We start from the raw sequence: 21,576 nt of genomic DNA, 5'->3' as shown, positions 1-21,576 counted from the left end.
CAGTCTTTTAATCATGTTTTTTTTTCAATCATGGTTTTATTAAACAGATTTTTTTTGAGAATCTTCTAAGTGTCAGACACTGTTCTAGGCATTCTACAAATAAATTAATTAAAATAAATATCTTATTAGGCGATGTGTGTGGGAGAGATGGGTAGGGAGGGAGAGGTTGCAATTAAAATTGATGGTCAAGGTAGGACACACTAAGAAGGTGACATTTGATTTTCTATTTGTTCTTTCAATTATTGAGATTTGAAATCTCAGTCTATAATTGTGGATTTATTCCTCCTTGCAAGTCAATCAGTTTTTGCTTCATGTATTTTGAATCTCTGCCATTAGGGACATAAACATTTAAAATGTTACATGCTTTTGATTAATTGATCTCTTATTCATGATAAAATGACCTTCTGTCTATCCCTGGTAAGACTCTTTGCTCTGAAATTACCTTTGTTTGATATTAAAGTAGCCACTCAATATTCTTTTTCTTTTTTAAGTATATATTTGAATCCTTTTAGGAGTTGGATCATTAAGAGTTCACTATGATTTAATGTTGGCCTTAGACTAGGTATTTGACGTGTGCTTTTCTTTGCCTGTGTGTATCTTTGGGTTTTTTTTTTTTTCCCCATCCTTTTCCCCTTCCCTTACTGTTATGAGCTGAATTGTGTCCCCCCCCCCCCCAAATTCATATATTGAAGGCCTAACCCCCACTACCTCAGGACATTGACTATATTTTGTTGATAGGGCTTTTGCTATGGTAAATAAGTTAAAATGAGGCCTTTAGGATGGGTCCTAATCCAATCTGACTGGTATCCATACAAGAGGAAATTTGGGGGATGCCTGGGTGGCTCAGTCAGTTAAGCATCTGACTCTTGATTTTGGTTCAGGTCATGAAATCAAGGCTGATGGGATCCAGCCTATTTTGGGCTCTGTGCTGGATGTGGAGCCTGCTAATGATTTTCTCTCTCCTTTCTCCTTCTGCCCCTCCCCTTCACAGGCTCTCTCTCTAATGCATACATACATACATAAATGTTAATAAGAAGAGGAAGGATGCCTGGGTGGCTCAGTGGTTGAGCGTTTGCCTTCGGCTCAGGTTGTGATCCTGGGGTCCTGGGATCAAGTCCTGCATCAGGCTCTTTGCAGGGAGCCTGCTTCTCCCTCTGCCTCTCTCTCTGTGTCTCTCATGAATGAATAGATAAAAATCTTAAAAAAAAAAGAAGAGGAAATTTGGACGCACAAATAGACACAAGGATGTGTGCAGAGGAAAGACCATATTAAGACACAGTGAGAAGGTGGCCATCTGCAAGCCAAAGAGACCCAAGAAGAAACAAACTTATTGATATTTTGATCTTGGGCTTCCAGCCTGCATAAATATGAGGAAATAAGTTTCTGTTGTTTAAGCCACTTAATGTTCTTTTGATTAGTGCTAGGATGATATTTTTTTTTTATCCTTGTACTTTTAACTTGTGTCTTTATTTATTTTTTTTAATTTTTATTTATTTATGATAGTCACAGAGAGAGAGAGAGAGGCAGAGACACAGGCAGAGGGAGAAGCAGGCTCCATGCACCGGGAGCCCGATGTGGGATTCGATCCCGGGTCTCCAGGATCGTGCCCTGGGCCAAAGGCAGGCGCCAAACCGCTGTGCCACCCAGGGATCCCCAACTTGTGTCTTTATATTTAAAGTAGTTATTTTGTTTTTTGTAGGTGACACATATTCGGGTCCTTTAAAAAAATCCAATCTGACAGTCTCTACTTTTTAACTGAGGATGTTTAGACCATTTGCATTTAATGTGATTATTGATATGGTTAGATTTAAGTCCATTTGTTTGCTCTCTATTTGTTTTCCATTTGTCCTATCTGCTGTTCATTTCCTTTTTCTTATTTTTCTGCCTTATTTTTGATTAATTGAGCATTTTTTATTATTCCATTTTACCTCTTTTGTTGGTTTACTAGCTATAGTTCTTCATTTTGTTATTTCAGTGTTTAGGATTTATAGTATATACCTCTAACCAACCTTAGCCTATGGTCAAGTGATATTATACCACTTCATGTATAGTATAAGGACCATATAATAGTACATTTCCTTTTCCTCCTGATTTTGGTTTTGTTGTCCTACATTTTACTTATGTAGATATTACAACTTCACAAAATATTATTGTTGTTTAAACAGTAAATTGTCTTCTAAAGACATTTAAATAATAAAAACATATATTTGCTCATGTAATTTTTTAAAAAGATTTTATTTATTTATTTATTTATTATTTATTTATTTATTTACTTATTTATTTATTTATGAGAGACACAGAGAGAGGCAGAGACACAGGCAGAAGGAGAAGCAGGCCCCTCACAGGGAGCTCGATGAGGGACTTCATCCCAGGATACCAGGATCATGCCCTGAGCCGAAGGCAGATGGTTAACCACTGAGCCACCCAGGCGCCCCTTACTCATGGAATTAGCATTTGTGGTGCTCTTTATTCATTTGTGTAGATCTGTACTTCCATCTGGTATCATTTTTCTTCTGTCTAAAGGATTTCATTTATCATTTCTTGTAGTGCAGATCTATTGGTGAAGAACTCTTTCAACTTTGTGTGTCTGAAAACATTTTCATTTCACTTTCATTTTAAAAAATATTTATTTAGTTATTTATTCATGAGAGACACAGAGAGAGAGAGAGAGAGAGAGAGAGGCAGAGACACAGACAGAGGGAGAAATAGGCTCCATCCAAGGAGCCGGATGCGGGACTCGATCCCAGGACTCCAGGATCACGCTCTGGGCTGAAGGCAGTACTAAACCGCTGAGCCACCCGGGCTGCCCTCACCTTCATTTTTGAAGGATATTTTAACTGGGTATAGAATTTTTGCTGACACATTTTTTTTCTTTCTTTGAGTTAAAGGATTTGCTCTATTTTCTCCTCTAGCTCACATCCAACAAGAAATCTGCCATTATCCTGATCTTTATTTCTCTGTATTTAACAAATCTTTTTTCTTTGTTTTTCAAATATTTTCCTCTTTGTCACTGGTTTTGAGCAATTTGATCATGATGGATAATTTTCTGTCTTTTTTTTAAAATTATTTTTATTTTTTTATTTAAAGATTTTATTTATTTCAGAAGGAGGGAAAGAACAAAAGAGAGAGCGAGAGAGACAAAACGTAAGCAAGAGCACAAGAACAGGGGGAGGGAGAAGCAGATTCCTTGCTGAGCAGGGAGTCCAGTGTGGAATTTGATCCCAGGACCCTGGGATCATGACCTGACCTGAAGGCTTAACCAACTGAGCCATGCAGGTGCCCTTATTTCTGTCTCTTGTGCTTGCGGTTTATTGAACCTATTGGATCTGTAAGTTTATACCTTATATCAGATTTGGAACCTCTCAGCTATTCTTTTTCAGATATTTCCTTTGGGGACTTCAGTTACACATTAGGCTGCTTAAAAGTTGCTCCACAGCTCCTGATGCTCTTCTTTTTTATTTTTTATGATGATGATTATTTTTTTTTCAGATTTTATTTATTCATGAGAGATACAGAGAGAGACAGAGACATAGGCAGAGTCAGGGACATAGGCAGATCCCAGGACTCTGGGATCAACCACTGAGCCACCCAGGCATCCCTATGATTATTATTTTTATCCTTCTCTGTGTTCCATTTTGGATAGTTTCTATTCGTTATGTCTTCAAATTCATTCATTTTTTTCTTCTGCTGTGTTTAGTCAACCATTAATCCCAGCATTTTTTAATATCAGACATTGTGGTTTTCGTTTCTAGAAATTCCATTCAGATCTTTTAGTGTCTTCCATATGTCTCCTTAACTTTTAAACATACAGAATATAGTTTTAATCATTCTTTTAATGTTCTTGTCTACTACTTCTGTGTCAGTTCTGGGCCAGTTTCCATTGATTCATTATTGTCCTCATTATGGGCCATGTTTTCTTGTTTCTTTGCATACCTGGTAATTTTTGTTTGGATGCCAAACACTATGAGTTTTACCTTTGTTGGATGCTGTATATTTTTATATTTCTATATCTTCTTGAGTTTTGCTCTGAGATTCAGTTAGGTTACCTGGAAACAGTTTGATGCTTTCAAGTCTTGCTTTTATGATTTGTTGGGTGGGTCCAGAGCAATGCTCTGCTGAAGGCTAATTCTTTACCAAGACCTTCCTGAATACTGTAACAAGTCCCCACGGGTTATAATTTTTTTCTATTTGGCTCTATTTTTGGTCCTATGTAACTGCTGGACACTGTTCTCTAGTCTTCTCCCATGTTTTTTTCCCCAAATCAGAGTAATTTTACTGGACAAAAGCACCAACCAGTGCTCAGCCTAATACTGCAGGGGGTCTTTCTGCAGATCCATGGAATCATCAGATTTGTCTGCTCTAATACTGTGTCCTGCAAATTCATTCTCTTTGGTCTTCCTGGACTCTCAGATGAATTTCTTTAACTCAGGGAATCTTCTGGGTTTCACCTAGGTTCCCCTTTCCTGCACTGGGATCTGGAAACTCCTCCCAGGCAGTACACTGAGGGCCATCATAGGCCTTACCTTGTTTGCTTCCCATCTGTGAGAGATCATTATCCTTTATTGCTTGATGCCCAGTGTCTTGAAAACTATCATTTTATATATTTTTCCTAGTTTATTTGTTTATTTCAAGTGGGAGAGTAAATCCAATCCCTGATACTCCATCTTGGGCAGGAGCAGATGTTGAAAGGGAACATTCGAACACAAACTTGAAGGAAGTGATGGAATGAACCATGACAATATGGGGGCTGGGGGAGGAAGAAGATTCTAGGCAGTGGGAACAGCAAGTACAACAACTCTGTAAATATGTGCCTGAGAATGTTTGAAGAACAGAAAGAAGCCAGTATAGATGGATCAGGGGATGTTGGGGGTGGGGGCAAGAGGGAGACAAGTGACAGCTTTTGTAGGATCTTACAGGCCATGGTAAGAACTTTGGTTTTTATACCAAATGAAATGGGAGCTATGGGAAGGCTTTGAAAAGAGAGGAAACATTTTTTTGACTTATATTTTACAGGATGTCTGAGTTGATTGAAGTAACTGAATCAATTGAGAGATGCCATAATGAAAGCTTGAGACAGCTGGGAACTGATGCACTAAACCAGGCAACAGATGATGGTGACTCGCATATAACATTAAGGGAGTTAGTAACTAGGAGGGGGCTTGAGGGAGGCTCATGGGGTGCTCTTATGCTTCTTGATCTACTTGGAGGTTACATCATGTGCTCACTGTGTGAATATTCATAATCTGGATGTACATGTCCAGTTGTGGTCTCATCTACCTGAATATAATACCTCAATTTAAAAAATAAAATAGATATGGGGTATCTGGGTGGCTCAATCGGTTAAGCAACTTACTTTTGATTATGGACCAGGTCATGATCTCAGGGTCTTGAGAAAGAGCCCCATGTGGGGCTCCATGCTCAGCAGGGAGTCTGCTTGAGATTATCTCTCTTCCTCTCCCTCTGCCCCTCGCCCACTTGCACATTTTCTCTCTCTCTCTCTCTCTTAGATAGATAGATAGATAGATAGATAGATAGATAGATAGATTCTTAAAAAAGTAGATGGGGTGCCTGGGTGGCTCGTGGTTGAGTGTCTAACTCTTGATCTTGGCTCAGGTCTTGATCTCATGGTTGTGAGTTCGAGTCCCCATTGGGCTCTCTGCTGGTTGTGGAGCCAACATAAGAAAATAATAAAATATAAATAGAAAGATAAAATAGAGAGATAAATAGGGTGGCATGGATCAGGCTGTTATCAGTGGAGGTGGGAAGAAGTGAGTAGATTCTAAACCTCTTTTTATAGGGCAGCCCGGGTGGCTCAGCGGTTTAGCACTGCCTTCAGTCCAGGGCCTGATCCTGGAGACCCAGGATCGAGTCCCACACCAGGCTCCCTCTATGGAGCCTGCTTCTCCCTCTGCCTGTGTCTCTGCCTCTCTCTCTCTCTCATTGTGTCCCTCATAAATAAATAAAAATCTTTAAAAAAATAAAAAATAAACCTCTTTTATAGGTAGATCCAATAAGATTTGAGGATAAATCAAATGTTAGATGTGAGGGAAAGGAAAGGGTCCAGGATAGTGCCATGGGAGGGTTTGAGCACTTTTTTTTTTTTTTTTTTTTTTTTTAACCAGTGTATTTTTTTTTTTTTTTTTTTAATTTATGATAGTCACAGAGAGAGAGAGAGAGAGAGGCAGAGACACAGGCAGAGGGAGAAGCAGGCTCCATGCACCGGGAGCCCGACGTGGGATTCGATCCCGGGTCTCCAGGATCACGCCCTGGGCCAAAGGCAGGCGCCAAACCGCTGCGCCACCCAGGGATCCCTAACCAGTGTATTTTGTGTGATGGATTGTGGCTGCCTTTGCCTCCATGAGGTTAGAGTCTCCCTGAGGGTGAAACTAACAATGAAAAAAAAATCAAAGTCAGGGGTTGCCTGGGTGGCTCAGTTGGTTGAACATCTGATTCTTGATCTAAGCTCAGGCCTTGATCTCAGGGTCATGAGTTCAAACACCATGTTGGGCTCACACTGGGCATGGAACCTACTTAAAAACAAACAAACAAACAAACAAATGAATAAATAAATAAATAATAAATCAAAGTCAAGGGGCACTGGGATGACTCAGTCAGTTAAATGTCTGACTCTTGGTTTCAGCTCAGGTCATGATCCCAGGGTGATGGGATTGAGCTCCATGTCTGGCTCTGCACTCAGAGGGGAGTCTGCTTGAGAGTCTCTCTCTCCCTCTGCCCTTCCCCCTGCTCATGCATGCTCTCTCTAAAATAGGTAAGTTAAAAAAAAGAAATCAAAGTCAAGATGGAGAGAAAGACAGGGTCCTCACAGTAACATGTCAGCACCAGGATCCAGCCATACCTGAAGCCAGTGCCCTAGCCTTCTCAGTTATATAAAACAATAATTTCTTTTTTTTTTTTTTTTTTTTTAATTTTTATTTATTTATGATAGGCACACAGTGAGAGAGAGAGAGGCAGAGACACAGGCAGAGGGAGAAGCAGGCTCCATGCACCGGGAGCCTGACGTGGGATTCGATCCTGGGTCTCCAGGATCGCGCCCTGGGCCAAAGGCAGGCGCCAAACCGCTGCGCCACCCAGGGATCCCTAAAACAATAATTTCTATTTTTTTTCTTCTTTCAGTTTTGACTGAAGAATCCAGATTGATATGACTTCCTTGCATGCTTTCCTCTATGTACACCATTCCAGGGACCCTTTATAGAAACCATTTCCTGTCCTTTTCAACACTTTCTTTCCTCTGTACCTTTGCTCCTGTGGGACTCCCTTTCTAGAATGCCCTTCTTTCCTTGCCTCCTGCCCTCACATCAAAATAGTCCTCCTGTTCAAATCCATCCTGACTTCATCAACTGAAAGTGGAACTGGCAGGGCCTTAGACACCAATCCTCCACCGTTGTGTGAATGGGAATACTGAGGTCATTCTGTGAGACATGGGCAGATTTGTGGCCAGGACTCCAGTGTCCTGATTCCCTCAGGGGCATTCTACAATCCTGCTTGTTCAGCCTTTTCTGTCCTTACCCTCACTCAGGGCTGAATAGACCTCTTCTTGACACTTACGTTCTCTCTCACACTGCTGGCCTTTGCACATGCCTCTTCTTCAGCTTGAGTTGCCTCACTCCTTCCTATCCTCCTGGCAAAGTTCCTGCTTGAACCTGGAGACTCTACTCAAGGATCAGACTTCTGGAAGTCTTCCCTTATTCCCAGGGTAGGTCAGTGTCCTGCCAGGTGCCCCCACGGCCACCTCTGGTACCCTCATAAGCCCGTTCATCCCTCTGTATCATGGGTGTGTTTTGGGCAAGGCAACTGCTGTGGTTGTTCTGGCAAAGAAAGTTCCCAGTCAGCATTTGTTAATTGGCAAACATGGACGAGAAAGGACATTTTCTGAGGCAGGGGTCCGGCCACCACCTCTTTCTAGCTCTGTGGTCATGGGCAAGTCATTTCCTCTCCTTGAGCCTCAGATTTTTCAGCTGTGAAAAGGACGGGACATCATAGTATTTAAAACCTCAAGCAGCTGGAATTTGAATCCTGGCTGTGTGACCTTAGGCAGATTACTTAAGCTCCCTGGCCTCAGTTTCCTCATTTGCAAAATCAGGATAATCAATGCACCCATCTTGTAAGGTATTTGTGAGCATTAAATTAGTGAGTATCAAGCTCTTCGAACTATATTGACATATCATAGAAGAATCTCCAGATGATAACCGTTGAGCAACAGAAACCCGTGCCTTCCTGAGAGGAGAAAAGAGTCACAACTCATGAAGTGCTGTATGAATGGATTGTGCTCTCACTTAGTAAGCTGCCTGGGAAAGGCTCTGACACTAACTAGGAAAACACATGTCCTTGGAGAAATCATGCCACCTCTTTGGGCCTCAATTTTCCCATCTATAGAAAGGACGGGTGAGTTTAGGACAGTTAGGGGTTAGAGGCTTAGCCTATCTGAGGCTCATGACCAAAGCTGTGGATAAGTGCATATATGTCATGGGATCCTGGTGAGGGTTCCATGGGACAGTGTCTGCAGAGAATGTTGCCAGCCAGGCCTGCCACATAGTGAGTGTTCAATAAATGTGCCTATCCTTTGTGCCACTGTTATTCTGGCCCTCGCATTCTGGGGTTCCTGGAGGCAGCGCTGGACAGGGGATATGCCAGGTACCCACAAAGGAAGGTACTGGCACATCACCCCACTGCCAGTTTAGTAAAGCGAAGGCAACTGAGTGAAGTGTCTGCCTGTCTCCGAGCTGTATCTGATGAGCTGTGGCATCAGGGAGAAAGACAAGGATCGTGCCCACTAGAGAAAGAACAGGATACCACTGTGCCACAGGGATGGGCTGGCGCTCCTAAAAAGGCCCCAGGGCCAACAATATCCCTGTCACATATGACCACCTCACTATTGTCACCTGCCACCTGCTGGGGCATGAGGTGACAAGAGAGAGCAAGGTCCAGATCCTGGCTGCTCCCCCTTCTTGCTGCGTGACCTCGGGCAAACCTCTGTATCTCTCCATCCTCCATCTCCTCACTTGTCACATGGTGAGGCTTTAAGCACCTTAGCTTGGAGAGTATGGCTTCAGATCTGGGAGTGGTGACGGCTGGCTTAGGCTGGGGCCAGGAGGCCAATAGCACAAACCATCCCTGGACCTTTTCACCAGGGTTAAGTGAGAGGCAGTTGGGAGCACAGAGGCCTCCCTGTAGGTCCAGAGGTGGAGCACAGACGGGCTGGCAGAAGCCCAGGGCTCATCTTGGAATGGAGACAGATTGGCAGACAAAGGGGAGGCAGGCGGGCTGGGCTGGGGTGCCCCTGGGGAGGAAAGGGAGAGGGAGGGTGTGGAGCAGGAGGGAGGAAGGCACGGCTGCGTGCAGCCTCACAAGCCCAGGGCCTGTGAAGTCTCCAGCTGGAGATTGGGACTGGACCCTTCCCCTAAATGGGGTGGGGAGGAGCCCCGTTGGTTCACTCCTCTGGATTTGGGGGATAAATGAGGGAGGAACCCTGGGGGTGAGACGGAGATAAAGCATTCTTCCCTTCCCACAAAACACAGCCTCGCCCTGGCCACGCCGCTACTGTGACACTGTGACATCTCCACAATTCCTCCCCTGCACGGCCATCAGGGCTTGACATTCTCACACGAACATGCTGTCGAGTTCCCAGGAGATGCTTCTACCCTGCCTCTGGGTTGCACTTGGAGAGCTGCCGCCTATGGTGTTCTGGGTCAGTTTGGGTCCCTCTGGTTCGGGTGGCCCCTGGTGCATACACTGAGATGGAGCTAGCAGGGTCAGAGGCTTACTGGGGCCAGGTGCCTGTGGAAGACGGCAGGGGAGAGCTTCAGCTGCTGTGCAGGGCTGGCAATGCCACCCAGCAGGGGGCTCTGGAGAAGAGTCCACCCCTTATCAGAGCCTGACATTAGACGGCAAGGATCAGGCCCTGGCTCCTGTGCTGGCTCGGACACTGGCTGGGATTGCCTGGGAAAACCGTGGCCCCTGGCTCAAAAGCTGTGAGGGATCCTGGAGGCTGTCAGCTGACTGCTGACCCTGTACTCGAAGGACACATTCTTTCTTGGAAGGAGACCAAAGGCCCCTTCTGTGGCTGCCACAGGCCTTTGCAGTGTGCCAGACTCTGGGCGGAGCATTTACCTAGATAAATGCCATTTTAGAACCAACCTGAGAACTCAAAGAGAGCTGTCTCCATTTCATAGATAGGAAAAGTGAGGCGCTGGAAGAGTAAGTGATCTACGCAATAGCAGAGCCAATATTGAAACCCCTCTCCTGCCATAGTGTTCATCCCTTGCAACTACCCTGGAAGGTGAAGCACATTAGCCTCTTCTACAACTGAGGAATCTCAGGTATGGAGAGGTCAGTGACTTCCTGGATCATGCAAGTGAAGTAAGTGGGGGCTCTGGGATTTAAACCTTGCTCTGACCCATCTCTTCTAATTTCAAGGTGCCATCTGTTGAATGTTTCCGGAGGTGGGTATAATAGCAGAATCTTGGGGCTGGAAGGAGCCCCCCTAACAATCTGCCAGTGGGGCTAGTGAGGTCTAACCATGCCTCAAATGCCTCTCTGAGCCCTGAGGGGCTCCCTGGTGTGTGTGGGTCATAGCCACCCATCATTCATGCATTCAGCACGCAGTGATGGGCACCTGTGGGTCCACCTGCTAACTCAGGGCACTTGTGGTCAGTGGGGAGACAGACAAGGTACAAGGGGTCTACATAGACCTAGGGGCAGCACTGGGGATTGGGTGAGGTGCTGGTACATCTAGGGGTGCATTTGGGGAGGCTTCCAGGAGGAGATAGCCTGAGAGGAGAGGAAGTGAGAAGGGCATTCAAGGCAGAGGAAGGAGTAGAAGCAAAGGCTTGCAGGTGGGAGAATTCATATTGCTGTTAGGGAGCTGATGGGGAATCAGCACCGGAGTGCTGAGATCGTAGGGGAAGGTATGGCCAGGAATGAGGTGGAAAGTGGAAATCTGGCCTGGCCAGTGTGGTCAAGCACTGGATTTGAAACACGATCCCAACTCTGTGCAGGGCAGGGCCACTGTCTGTGGGAGAGCTGTCACCTCCAGGGCTCTGACTTTCCCAGAATTCCCTCTCGATTCTCTGACTCCTCTGTGGCTTCCACCCCCTGCAAGGCCCCCACAATATCTTCTGATTTTCAGGCCCTTGTTGACCTGTGTAACAAGTAGGGTTTTGTGCAGATGGCAGAGTGTGACTTCCAAGGCTAGGTCATGAAACATCTCACAGCTTCTGTCTTGGTCTCGGGTTCAACCATGCTGGGGAAGCTAACTGCCATGCTGGGAAGTCACTCAAGCAGCCCATGGAAAGGCTTGTAAGGCAAGGAACTGAAGTCTCCCCTCCTACTGTGGCTGACTTGCTGGTCCTATGAATGAGCCATTTTGGAAGCAGATCCTGCAGCCCAGTCAAACCTTCAGATGAGTGCAGCCCCAGAACCAGCCAGCCAGACAGGCCTCAAATCCCTGACCCAGAGAAATCATGAGACCTACTAAATGATTCTTGTTATGAGTCACTGAGTTTTTGGGTGATTTGTACTGCAATATCAGATAAGGAGGGCCTCTCCACATCCTTCCTTGGCTCTGTCTGTTTTGCTCTGCCTTCTGCAACTTGTTCATTCGTTTGATCACAAATATTTATTGGACATCTGCTGTGTGCCAGGTGATGGGGATAAACAGGTTACAACAACACATCAGGCCCCCTCCCTCAGAGTCCCAAGATTCAGACCCCCTGGTTCTGTGATTTTCTAAAAATGGTCCATTAAGTCACCATTTGACTGTTTGATCTGAATGTCTCAGAGTGACCTTTGGGGAGACCTAACCTCTTTTGAGAGCCTGATGAAAACCAAAGTCTCTCCTCTAGAAAAGTTCAGATACACACAGAATTAAATTGGGGCACAATTGAGAGGGATCCCAGGCTATCCCAAACCGGACTTTAGGCCCCCAGAGTCCGAAGACCCCAACTGGCCCCCAGGGACATGTAGCACCCCAAGGAGGAATCAGCAGTGCCTCAGCCTCTAAGCTGCTGTTTGCTTCAGCAGGTCGTGTAGCCTGTGTGGAGGGCCTGGTGGAGGCTGAGCCCTGGGCCTGGGCTCTCCCCTCCTCTCCCCTGTGCTCTCCGCAGGCTGTCCCTGCAGGAGGGTGGTGGGCCTCAGGCAGCCATGCCTGGGAGACATGTTTAAGAGGAAGAGCAAGAGAGCCCTTTGGTTGTGTGCAGGCCCACTGCCTGCTGCCAAAGCTGAGGCCTCAGCCTCGTGATGGAGCACAGACGCTAGAGGGTAGGAGTCTAAGGATACAGCCTCAGGGTAGCAGCTGAACCAGCGCCCCTCTCAGGGAAGCCACTGTTTCCTGAGGACCCACCTGCCCTGATGTGGGGATCAGGACTGCCCAGTGAGTGATTCAGGAAGCAGAGTAGGCAGCTTGGGGGGAGGGTGTGGGGAGGGTGGGTGGAAGGCGGCCCCCTCTCCCTCCTGAGTGCTTATCTCTCCCTCCTCCTTAATTCTTACCACCATGCCTTTCTTCCCATGTCTGCTTTCTTTCCTTCTGTTTCTCTTTTTTTCCTTCCTCTCCTTTTTCTCCTTCTCTTGCCTTTTTCCTTTTTTTTTTTTTTTTAAAGATTTTATTTATTTATTCATGAGAGACACAGAGAGAGAGAGAGGCAGAGACAGAGGCAGAGAGAGAGAAACAGGCTCCAGTGCAGGGAGGCCGATGTGGGACTCGATCCCGGGACTCCAGGATCATGCCCTAGGCCAAAGGGAGGTGCTCAACCACTGAGCCACCCAGGTGTCCTGCCTTTTTCCTTCTTTACCCTTCTTCCCCTCCTCTTCATCTTCATGATGATTAAGAGCATGGGTTCTGGCTGCCCTGGGTTCGAATCTCGGCTCTGCCACCTACTAGCTGTGTGATCTTGGGCAAGTTACATAACCTCTCTGTGCTTTGGTTTCCTGGGCTGTAAAATGGAACACTAACAGTATTTGTCTTGGAGGTTTCTCTGAGGAGTTACTTAGACCAGGGCCGTGCCCTGTGCTAGGTGAGGGTCAGCAGCTCTTCCCTCCTTCCTTTTCTTTTCCTTACTGTCTGTGCTGTCTCCCGCCCATCCTCCTTCTCTCCAGGCTCTGCCCCGGTACTCACCGCTTCTCCACCAGGCATCTTGGGCTCTTGCCCCCACCCTCCCTGCTGCCCCATCCTTTCACTGTACAGAGAGGAGGGGGCCCAGGCTTGGGGCCAGGCTGCCCCAGGAGCAGTTGCAGGGCCAGGTGGTTGGAGCTCTTCCCCGGGCCCCGCCCACCACTAGTGCGAGGAGCTGCCTTTGTGCCACCAAGTGACAGCCTCTCTTGGTGCATTTGGCAGAACCATGCATCTGGCCCGGGTACAGCTGAAATGCTCAGCCTGGCAGCAGCGGCCTCGGGAGGCAGGGTGCTCTGGGGTCCCCTTGTCATCCAGCGACATGGCCCTGCACGAAGGGTGTCCCCAGCCCACTGTGGCCCCTGAAGCCCAGCGTGTTACCCCCCACGCGGCAGGGGTGCGGTCAGTGGGCAGGCATGGTTAGCAATATCAGCTATCCTGAGTCCTTGCTTTGTTCCAGTCCTTATTGTGAGTGTAAATTCCTTGCATCTTTATAGCTGCGGATGTGTATCATCCACCATTTTAGAGAGGAGCAGATTAGTTCTCAGAAAAGTGGAGGAAATTGCTCAAGGTTGGCCGAGGGGATGAAAGGACGAGTGCAGGAAGGAAGGCATTCTACTGAGGAGGAAACAGATGAGTCCTGGTCCACAGACGTGGATCCAGGAATCTCCAGTACCTCTCAGCCATCAGGCCTGTGGGACTGGTGCTCAGCTGTGGGGACTCCCTCCTCCTGAGGGAGGAGCTTAGGAAGAGCAGCAGGCACGGTGCTCAGCCAGTGTCTTGGATTTCACAGTTCTTTGAGAGTATTGTCCTTATTTTCCAGGTGAGAAGCCCGAGGCCCAGAGAAGGCAAAGACCCTGCCTGAAGTCACACAGCCAGTACATGTGACTCTGAAGGCCCACTTTCTGTCTTCCAAGGTAGAGGCCTGGAGTGAGAGGGCAAAGGCAGGAGCATGCCTTCTACCACCCTTCCATTCTGTTTCTGCTGGCAAGGCTAGACCCTGGTGCCCCTCTGCCCACCATTTGCTGAAAGGCACAGGCATCTTCACTTCGTGCTGGAAACCAGGCCTGCCAAGGATCACTGTGCTCACCTTTTTTCCTTCCCTTGGCTTCTCTTTCCTCCTTCCTACCTGCCTGTCTACCTGACTTTTAAGTAAGATATAAAACAAAATAAAGTACCTGGAGCACATACATCTAATGTGTGCAGTTCAATGAATTTTTATGCAAGGACACACCTGTGTGACTACCATCCAGATGAAGATAAAGAACATTGCCAGGCACCAGCACACTCCCTCCTGCCCATCCCCCAGATAATCACCATCCTGATTTTTTTTTTAATTGAAGTAGAATTGACACACAATGTTACTGCTCTGCACTATTCTGATTTTTATCACCATAAACTTTGCTTGTTCTCAAAATCCATATAAGTGTAATCTAATCTTACTCATCATGTCCATTGGACAGATGAGTAAAGTATAAACCAGAGAGGGGAGGTTGACCTGTTGGCATCTCAGAGCCCAGCGCCTTTGCACTTGACTTTAAGCAGAGAGATATGGGTGGTGGGCACTTGCTGGTGTCCCCCAGCATGCTTGTGCTTTGTTTGTCTAATCAGAGGAAGTACAGCTCCTAGCTCCTTGTTGACAGGATGGCTAGGTGCCTGATTGCTCATCCAGAGGGTCTCACAGGCATCCTGGGGTTTTTGCAATCCAGAAACCTTGAGGTGGGTTGGCTCCCTTTAGGAGCTCAGGGAGACGCTCACTGTCTCTACTGGATTGAAGAACGCCCCCCTCCCCCGCCTATTCATGTCCACCCAAAATGCCAGAATATGACTTTATTTAGAAATAGTGTCTTTGCAGATGTAATTAAGTCAAGGTAAAGTCATGGGTATGACTACTAGAGTAGATCCTAGTCTGATGACTAGCGGCCTTATCAGGAAGAGAGAAATCTGGACCCAGACATAGACCTCCAGGGAGGATGCCATGTGGTAACTGGGGAAGATTGGAATGACGGGCCTACAGGCTCAGGGGTTCCAAGGACTGTGGGCAACCCCTATAGGGCCCCACTGACACCTTGATTTCAGATCTCCAGCTTCCAGAACTGTGAAATAATAAGTTTCTGTTGTTCTGAACCAGTTTGTGGTCCATTGTTACAGCAGCCCTTGAAAACAAATACAACATTCAAGCCTGAGGTCTGGGATCTGCTGCCTTTGACCTCTACACCTGAGTGGTTTCTCAGGAGAGAAACCCCCAGACACACAGAGAAACTACTGAGGATGTCCCAGCAAGAGCCCAGAGCTCAGGGCACAAATGTTTCCTTATTGGAGGTAGGAGACAGAAAAATACCTCTCCTCTCAGGTACCAGTTCTTTTTTTTTTTTTTTTTTTTTAAGATTTTATTTATTTATTCATGAGACACAGAGTGAAAGGCAGAGACACAGGCAGAGGGAGAGGCAGGCTCCCTGGGGGGAGCCCGATGTGAGACTCGATCCTAGGACCCTGGGATCATGACCTGAGCCGAAGACAGACACTCAACCACTGAGCCACCCAGGTGCCCCTCAGGTGCCAATTCTAAAAGCAAGAACCGAAAAAGTATCTCAACAGATGACCCTGACGTGACACCAGAACATTCCAGAGTGTCACACAACCACAAAATGAACAGCCGGCAGCTGCTGCAAGAGCCGACCACGCTGCCAGGCAGATGTGCTTTCCTCTGGCAACAGCTCCTCTTGGTTTTATTATTCCCATTTCACAGATGTGGAAATGGAGGCTCTGGGATATTATGTGACTAAAGCAGCAGGAGTGACAGCCCAAGCTCTGGGACCTTGTGACTTTGGGTACATTACTCCCCTGCCCTGAGCATCCTGTTAGCTGAACCATAAGTAACAAGATGCTCTCCTGATGGAGTTGCCTTCTCAAGCATTGTCACGCTGCATCTTTGCACCGGCCTGGGAGACAGTTATGACCAACCTCATCTTGCAGTTGGAAACCCCAAGGCTCAAGGAGGAAAGGGATGTGCCCCAGGGATATGCACAAAACCAGAGAGATGAAAGCATATCTCATCTTGCACAGTTGTTTTGGAATTTGAATTGAATTCAAGATAACAGCGTGAATGAACCTGATACCCAGTGGACGCTTAACAAAGGCTTGCTTGAAGTCTCACATCGGGTCAGTGGCGAAAGAAAAAATCCACACACAGGTCTGCCTCACCCCAGAGCCCTTTGCAGCCCCTTCCTCCACGTGAGGCCATGAGGATGGTGCCTGGCACAGTGAGCTTTCCAGAAGGGTTAGCTTAGTCCAAGTATTACTTTCAGAAAGTTTGACAACGTGAATCTTATACAAATATAGTGAGCATGTGTTAGACGTTTATTTAACTCATTAATGAGGGAACCGGCAAGATGGTCAGGCTGGTTCAATGGAGGACAGGATGGCCAAATTAGAAATTAGGTACAAAACTGGTTAATGTCTTACAGGGCAACAAAACCATAAGCCTTAGCATTACTTTTAGTACAGGACAAAAATCATTTGCAACTGTGCATCTTTTATAAGTTAAAGTGTAACTTCACTGAGTGGGAAGTCTGATCAATAATAAACAGCAAAGTCTGGGGATCCCTGGGTGGCTCAGCGGTTTAGCACCTGCCTTTGGCCCAGGGTACGATCTCGGAGTCCCAGGATCGAGTCCCGCGTCAGGCTCCCGGCATGGAGCCCGCTTCTCCCTCTGCCTGTGTCTCTGCCTCTCTCTCCTCTCTCTATGACTATCATGAATAAATAATAAAGAATATTTAAAAAAAAAAAATAAACAGCAAAGTCAAACAAAGGTACATCTCCTAGACAATCAGGTGGCCCAGTTAGGCCGATTGGACAGTGTCTTAGAATGAGCTCGAAAGGGCACACTGGCTTCCTTTTGTCTCATGCCTACGTTTTGGATAGTTTTCATTACAGCTGTTAATACCATCGCTACTACTACCATTATTTTTTTTTAAATTTTTATTTATTTATGATAGTCACAGAGAGAGAGAGAGAGAGAGAGAGAGAGGCAGAGACACAGGCAGAGGGAGAAGCAGGCTCCATGCACCCGGAGCCCGATGTGGGATTCGATCCTGGGTCTCCAGGATCGCGCCCTGGGCCAAAGGCAGGCGCCAAACCGCTGCGCCACCCAGGGATCCCCTTCTACTACCATTATTATGATTTCTCTTCCCTCTGCTGAAAGGCAGTTCATAGAGCTCATGGGTTCCTTTTATGGGACACACAGACCCCAAAGGCCCCTTCACAAAGGGCCAAGGGCAGAGCCCTCACCCACAACTGATAGTCTGGGACCCACACTGGCCAGACAGCAGAGCCCACCCGGCTGAAGTGGGGTGACAGCAGAGGGGGCCTATGGTAGCGTTGTTGTGTAAATAACCCTGCCCTGGAAAGATCTCTGGTATCACTTGTCTAGTAAAATAAAGCCGAACATAGATGAGAAGTGGGAGTGATCCCATGCAGGTTCATACATGTGTGTATGTGTATTTGCAATGTGCATACATTTCTAAGCATAAATGCATTTCTACAAATAAGCATAGATACATTTATTTCTACGGGTGCATGTAGAGAAAGCTCTCTGGAGAAATACCCGCCACTCCCAACTCAGTCACGGTGTGGGGGTGCGACGCTGAAGGGGAACATCCTGTAGAGCCCACTGCATTGTTTACATTGGTTACCCCCACCTTGTTACCTTTTTCCTTCATGATCTCTAAAATAGATTAATACATGTACCCATACTGTGTATATATGAGAGATTCCTGGAAGCTTGTCCTGGGACTAGGAATGGGTGGGGTGCGGGGCTTTCCCACCGGTTCCCTCCGTGCTCTTTGGCGTCTCATCACCGTTATTATTTCGGGCCACGAACACCCCTCCGGCGCCTCCATCCCCGTCTCCGGGCCGGGGCCCAGGCTTGGGGGGGGCCGGGACGCCCGCCGCCGGGGCCCGCGGGGTGAGCCGCAGGAAGGGTGCGGGCTCCGCAGGACGCGCTCGCCGCTCCGGGGCCCGGGCCCGCAGCTGACGGTGGGGAGGGGGCGGGGAGCAGATGGGCTGGGCGCGCGACGGCTCGGGGACCCGGGTCCCGTCCAGGTGGCTCCGGCCGACTCCCGGGCCAGCTGCGGGGGCCGGGGAGGGGCGGGCGGCCCGGATGGGGAGGGGACCCCGTTTTCCATGACAATGCCAAGGCGGCGCGTACAAAGGAGCCGCAATCAGCGTTTTATTGGTTCGAGTTAATTATCTGAGGCGGGAAGGGGGCGGGCGGGGCCCGGCGATTCCCCCGTGGGGTTGGGGGTGGGCTGGGGTGGCGTGGCGAGACCCGAAGGGGAGGGGGCGGTGGGAAAGGGGCTTTTCTCAGTCTCGGCAGCCCGGGGGCCTCCGAGGCAAAGCGCCATCGCCCCCTGGTGGGTACCTCATTCATTCGTTCCCTCATTCATTCATTCATTCACTCGCTCACCCATTCACTGTGTTGCTCTGCGGAGCATTGCAAGAGTTAGTCTAAGTGCTGAGAACAGGGCCCTGAGGCAGGTGGGGCACATTTTTTTAAATGCCGGGTCCTGGGCTGGGCACCTCTTGGTTGCCATTCTCACCAGCCAAAGGCTCTCAGGCTAGTGCCGCAGGGAGACTTAACAATTACTACGCAGACCGGCAAATGCTAGATAAAGGGCCGCATCGCGGGATGGGGAGCCCAGAGGACCTTCGGGAAAGAAGGGAATCCCGAGGGCTTCCTGGAGGAGGCGCGGTTTCAGGCAAGACCTGAGTGATATGTGGAAATTAGCTAGGTGAGGGAGCGAAAGGGTATAGGTGATGAAGGCCTTGTCGCAAAAGGGTTCAGCAGGTGCAGAAGGCTTGCACAAAGAGTAGGTAAGGTGTACTCTGGGAAGAGAAGTTTGCTGGGGGAGGATCCTGGAACCCACCATGCAAGGGTGGAGCTGGGTAATGAGTTAGATAAGAGGGCTGGGGTCAGATGAAAGCATAGGCTGTGGGTGGGGTGGCCTGAGAACACCTATGAGATCTCCTTTAGGTTTGGGGAGAATTTGGCTGCCCCCACCCCCATCTAAATTGCTCCCAAATGGATTCGGACCTTATTATTATCCCCCCTTGACCACTCTCCCATTGTCTCCATGTCTCCCTTCAATTTGCCCTTCAATCTGCCTGCACGCTATTCCCCAAAATGACATTTCTAAAAGCAAAACTATGTGGTGCTACTTTTCAGAGTTATGATGCACAGGGTTTATAACCAGTGGCTTTGACAAAAAAAACCAAACCAAAACAAACCTTTAATAATAGTTGTTTAAGCAAAGTAGAGGCATTTCCCTTTCATGCAAATAAAGTCTGAAGGTAGGCCATCTAGGGCTGGCATGGTGCTCCATGGTTTGGAGAACTAGACTCCTATCTTGATATTCTAACCATCCTCAGTATATAACTGCCATTTCGTGGCCCGATATGGCTGCTCAAACACCAACCATCACATCTGCATTCCAGATGGAGAGCCTTCCAGTCATCAGAAAGGAGAAAGGGGTCAAGAAGGGAGGGAAGTCTCTCTAAAGGCCCTTTCTGGAAGTCACATATGGTCCTTTTACTTAGATTCTATTGGTCAGAACTTGACTATATGGCCACACTAACCTGCAAGAGAGCCTGAGAAATATGGTCTGGTTCCAGGCATCATGTATCCAGATAATAATTGGAGTTCTCTTTCAAAGGAAGATAGGGAGCCTGGATATTGGAGATTACCATCTGTCTCTGTCACACTCAAGAGTTCCACTTCTAGGAGTGTGTCTTACAAGTGTACTCAGCCATGTGATGTATCTACAAGGTTATTCACTACGGCATTGTTGGTGACAGCAAAAAACTGGAAACATGAGTAGGGGGCTGCTTGTTAAATTTTGGGACATCTGTACAAGGGAGCACTATGCAGCCTTGAACACAAATGAACAAGCTCACTATGCACTGACATGAAATGACATTTCAGATATCTCACTTTGGAAAACAGTTTGGCACTTTCTTACAAAGTTAAACATATACTTACCCATGACCCAGCAACTATATGTCTAGGTTTTTACTTCCCACCCCACCAAATAAAAATATATGTCCCCACAAGGACTTAGGCACAAATGTTCATAGCAGTCGTTTGTGATAGACAGCAACTGGATACAGCCCAGTGTCCATCAACTAGTGAATGGATAAGCAAACTGATGACTCCATATCTTGGGATATAACCCTGCAGTATAAATGAGCGAACTATTGACACGTACAACAACGTGGAAGAAAGATCTCAAAGCACACTGAGCAAAAACAAGCTGGACACAAAAAACAGCTTGCTCTAATGATGCTATTTACATCAAATTCTAGAACAGGTAAAATGAGTTAAGTCATGGTGCCAGAAACCAGCTCAGTGGCTTCCTCTGGGAATGGTGGAATTGATTGGGAAGAGGCATGAACAAACTTGGGAGCTGGAAATGTTCTGAATCACGATTGGGTGTGGGCCACACACGTTCATTGCTCTGTATGTAAATTATACTTCAATATTTTTAAAGACTTAAAAAAATTTAAATTTATTTATGATAGAGAGAGAGAGAAAGAGAGAGAGAGAGAGAGGCAGAGACACAGGCAGAGTGAGGAGCAGGCTCCATGCTGGGAGCCCGACAGGGACAAGATCCCGGGTCTTCAGGATCACGCCCTGGGCCAAAGGCAGGCGCCAAACCGCTGAGCCACCCAGGGGTCCCCTACTTCAATATTTTTAAAAAGCAAGGTGCAGAACAGTGAGCAAATGATGCTATATGTTTCAAATGAAGAGAAATTTGCTTGTATCTGCATCGAGTCTCTGGGACAGGCTGGTAACAATGGTCGCCTATGGGAGGGGAATGGGTGGCTGGGGCTGGGAAAGATGGAGACTTTTCTCCATATCCTGTTGTACCTGTTGACCTTGAAAGACCGAGGTCAGTGTACTATGTAAATAGAAACTAAAAAGGAAGAGATGGGTTATGTGCAAATTTGACATCAACAAGCCCCTGCTTTCAATCCCTCGGTGGCTCCCCTTTGCCATCAGGGCCTAAGTTCAGAGTCTGAGCGGTCCCTGTGTCACCTGTTTCCCCCACCCCCGCCCCAGGCAGCACCCTCTCTGGTGGCTACTTGCCGCTACCCGCAGACAGCTCAGCGCCAGGCTCTCTCAGTCCTTTGTGCCTATGCTGTGACCTCAGCCACTCTTTTCCCATAAGGCTCATCTGCTGGTGAAGCTCTCCCCAGCCCCCAGCCTGAGTCGGTTCTCCTGTCCCCTGTGGTCCTGCTGCATGCTGCCCCACCTCTTCCTCATCCATCCAAACCACCGTGTTTATTGGTGCTGACTGTGAGCTGGATCCCTAGGGTCCCCGGAGACAGATGGGAGCCATCTTTAGGGACAAACCTGCTTCCATGTCTTTTCTCCGTTTGATAGAGGGCTTCTC

At 47.5% G+C, this 21,576-nt stretch overlaps 1 protein-coding gene across 8 annotated transcripts in view; it reads left to right on the top strand.

The window, feature by feature from the left end:
- Positions 1-21,576, top strand: part of FAM110A (family with sequence similarity 110 member A) — a 146,234-nt gene that overhangs the window by 56,400 nt on the left and 68,258 nt on the right. For 2 of the 8 annotated variants that reach the window (XR_007405417.1, XR_003145027.3), the window contains 4 exons: positions 7,135-7,714; positions 9,537-9,706; positions 10,191-10,347; positions 13,947-14,315. The exons of 1 other annotated variant lie outside the window; for it this stretch is intronic. The gene's annotated coding sequence lies outside the window, so the exon portion shown is untranslated. Of the gene's footprint in view, positions 1-7,134; positions 7,715-9,536; positions 9,707-10,190; positions 10,348-13,946; positions 14,316-21,576 lie in introns of those variants that run through there. 5 more of the 8 variants (XR_007405416.1, XR_007405415.1, XR_003145028.3 and 2 more) reach the window with 4 other exon arrangements.

Source organism: Canis lupus, chromosome 24 (genome assembly GCF_003254725.2).
Source record: "Canis lupus dingo isolate Sandy chromosome 24, ASM325472v2, whole genome shotgun sequence".
Lineage (NCBI taxonomy): Eukaryota > Metazoa > Chordata > Mammalia > Carnivora > Canidae > Canis > Canis lupus.
Note: the sequence above shows the minus strand (reverse complement) of the source record. Positions and strands in the feature narration are given on the sequence as shown.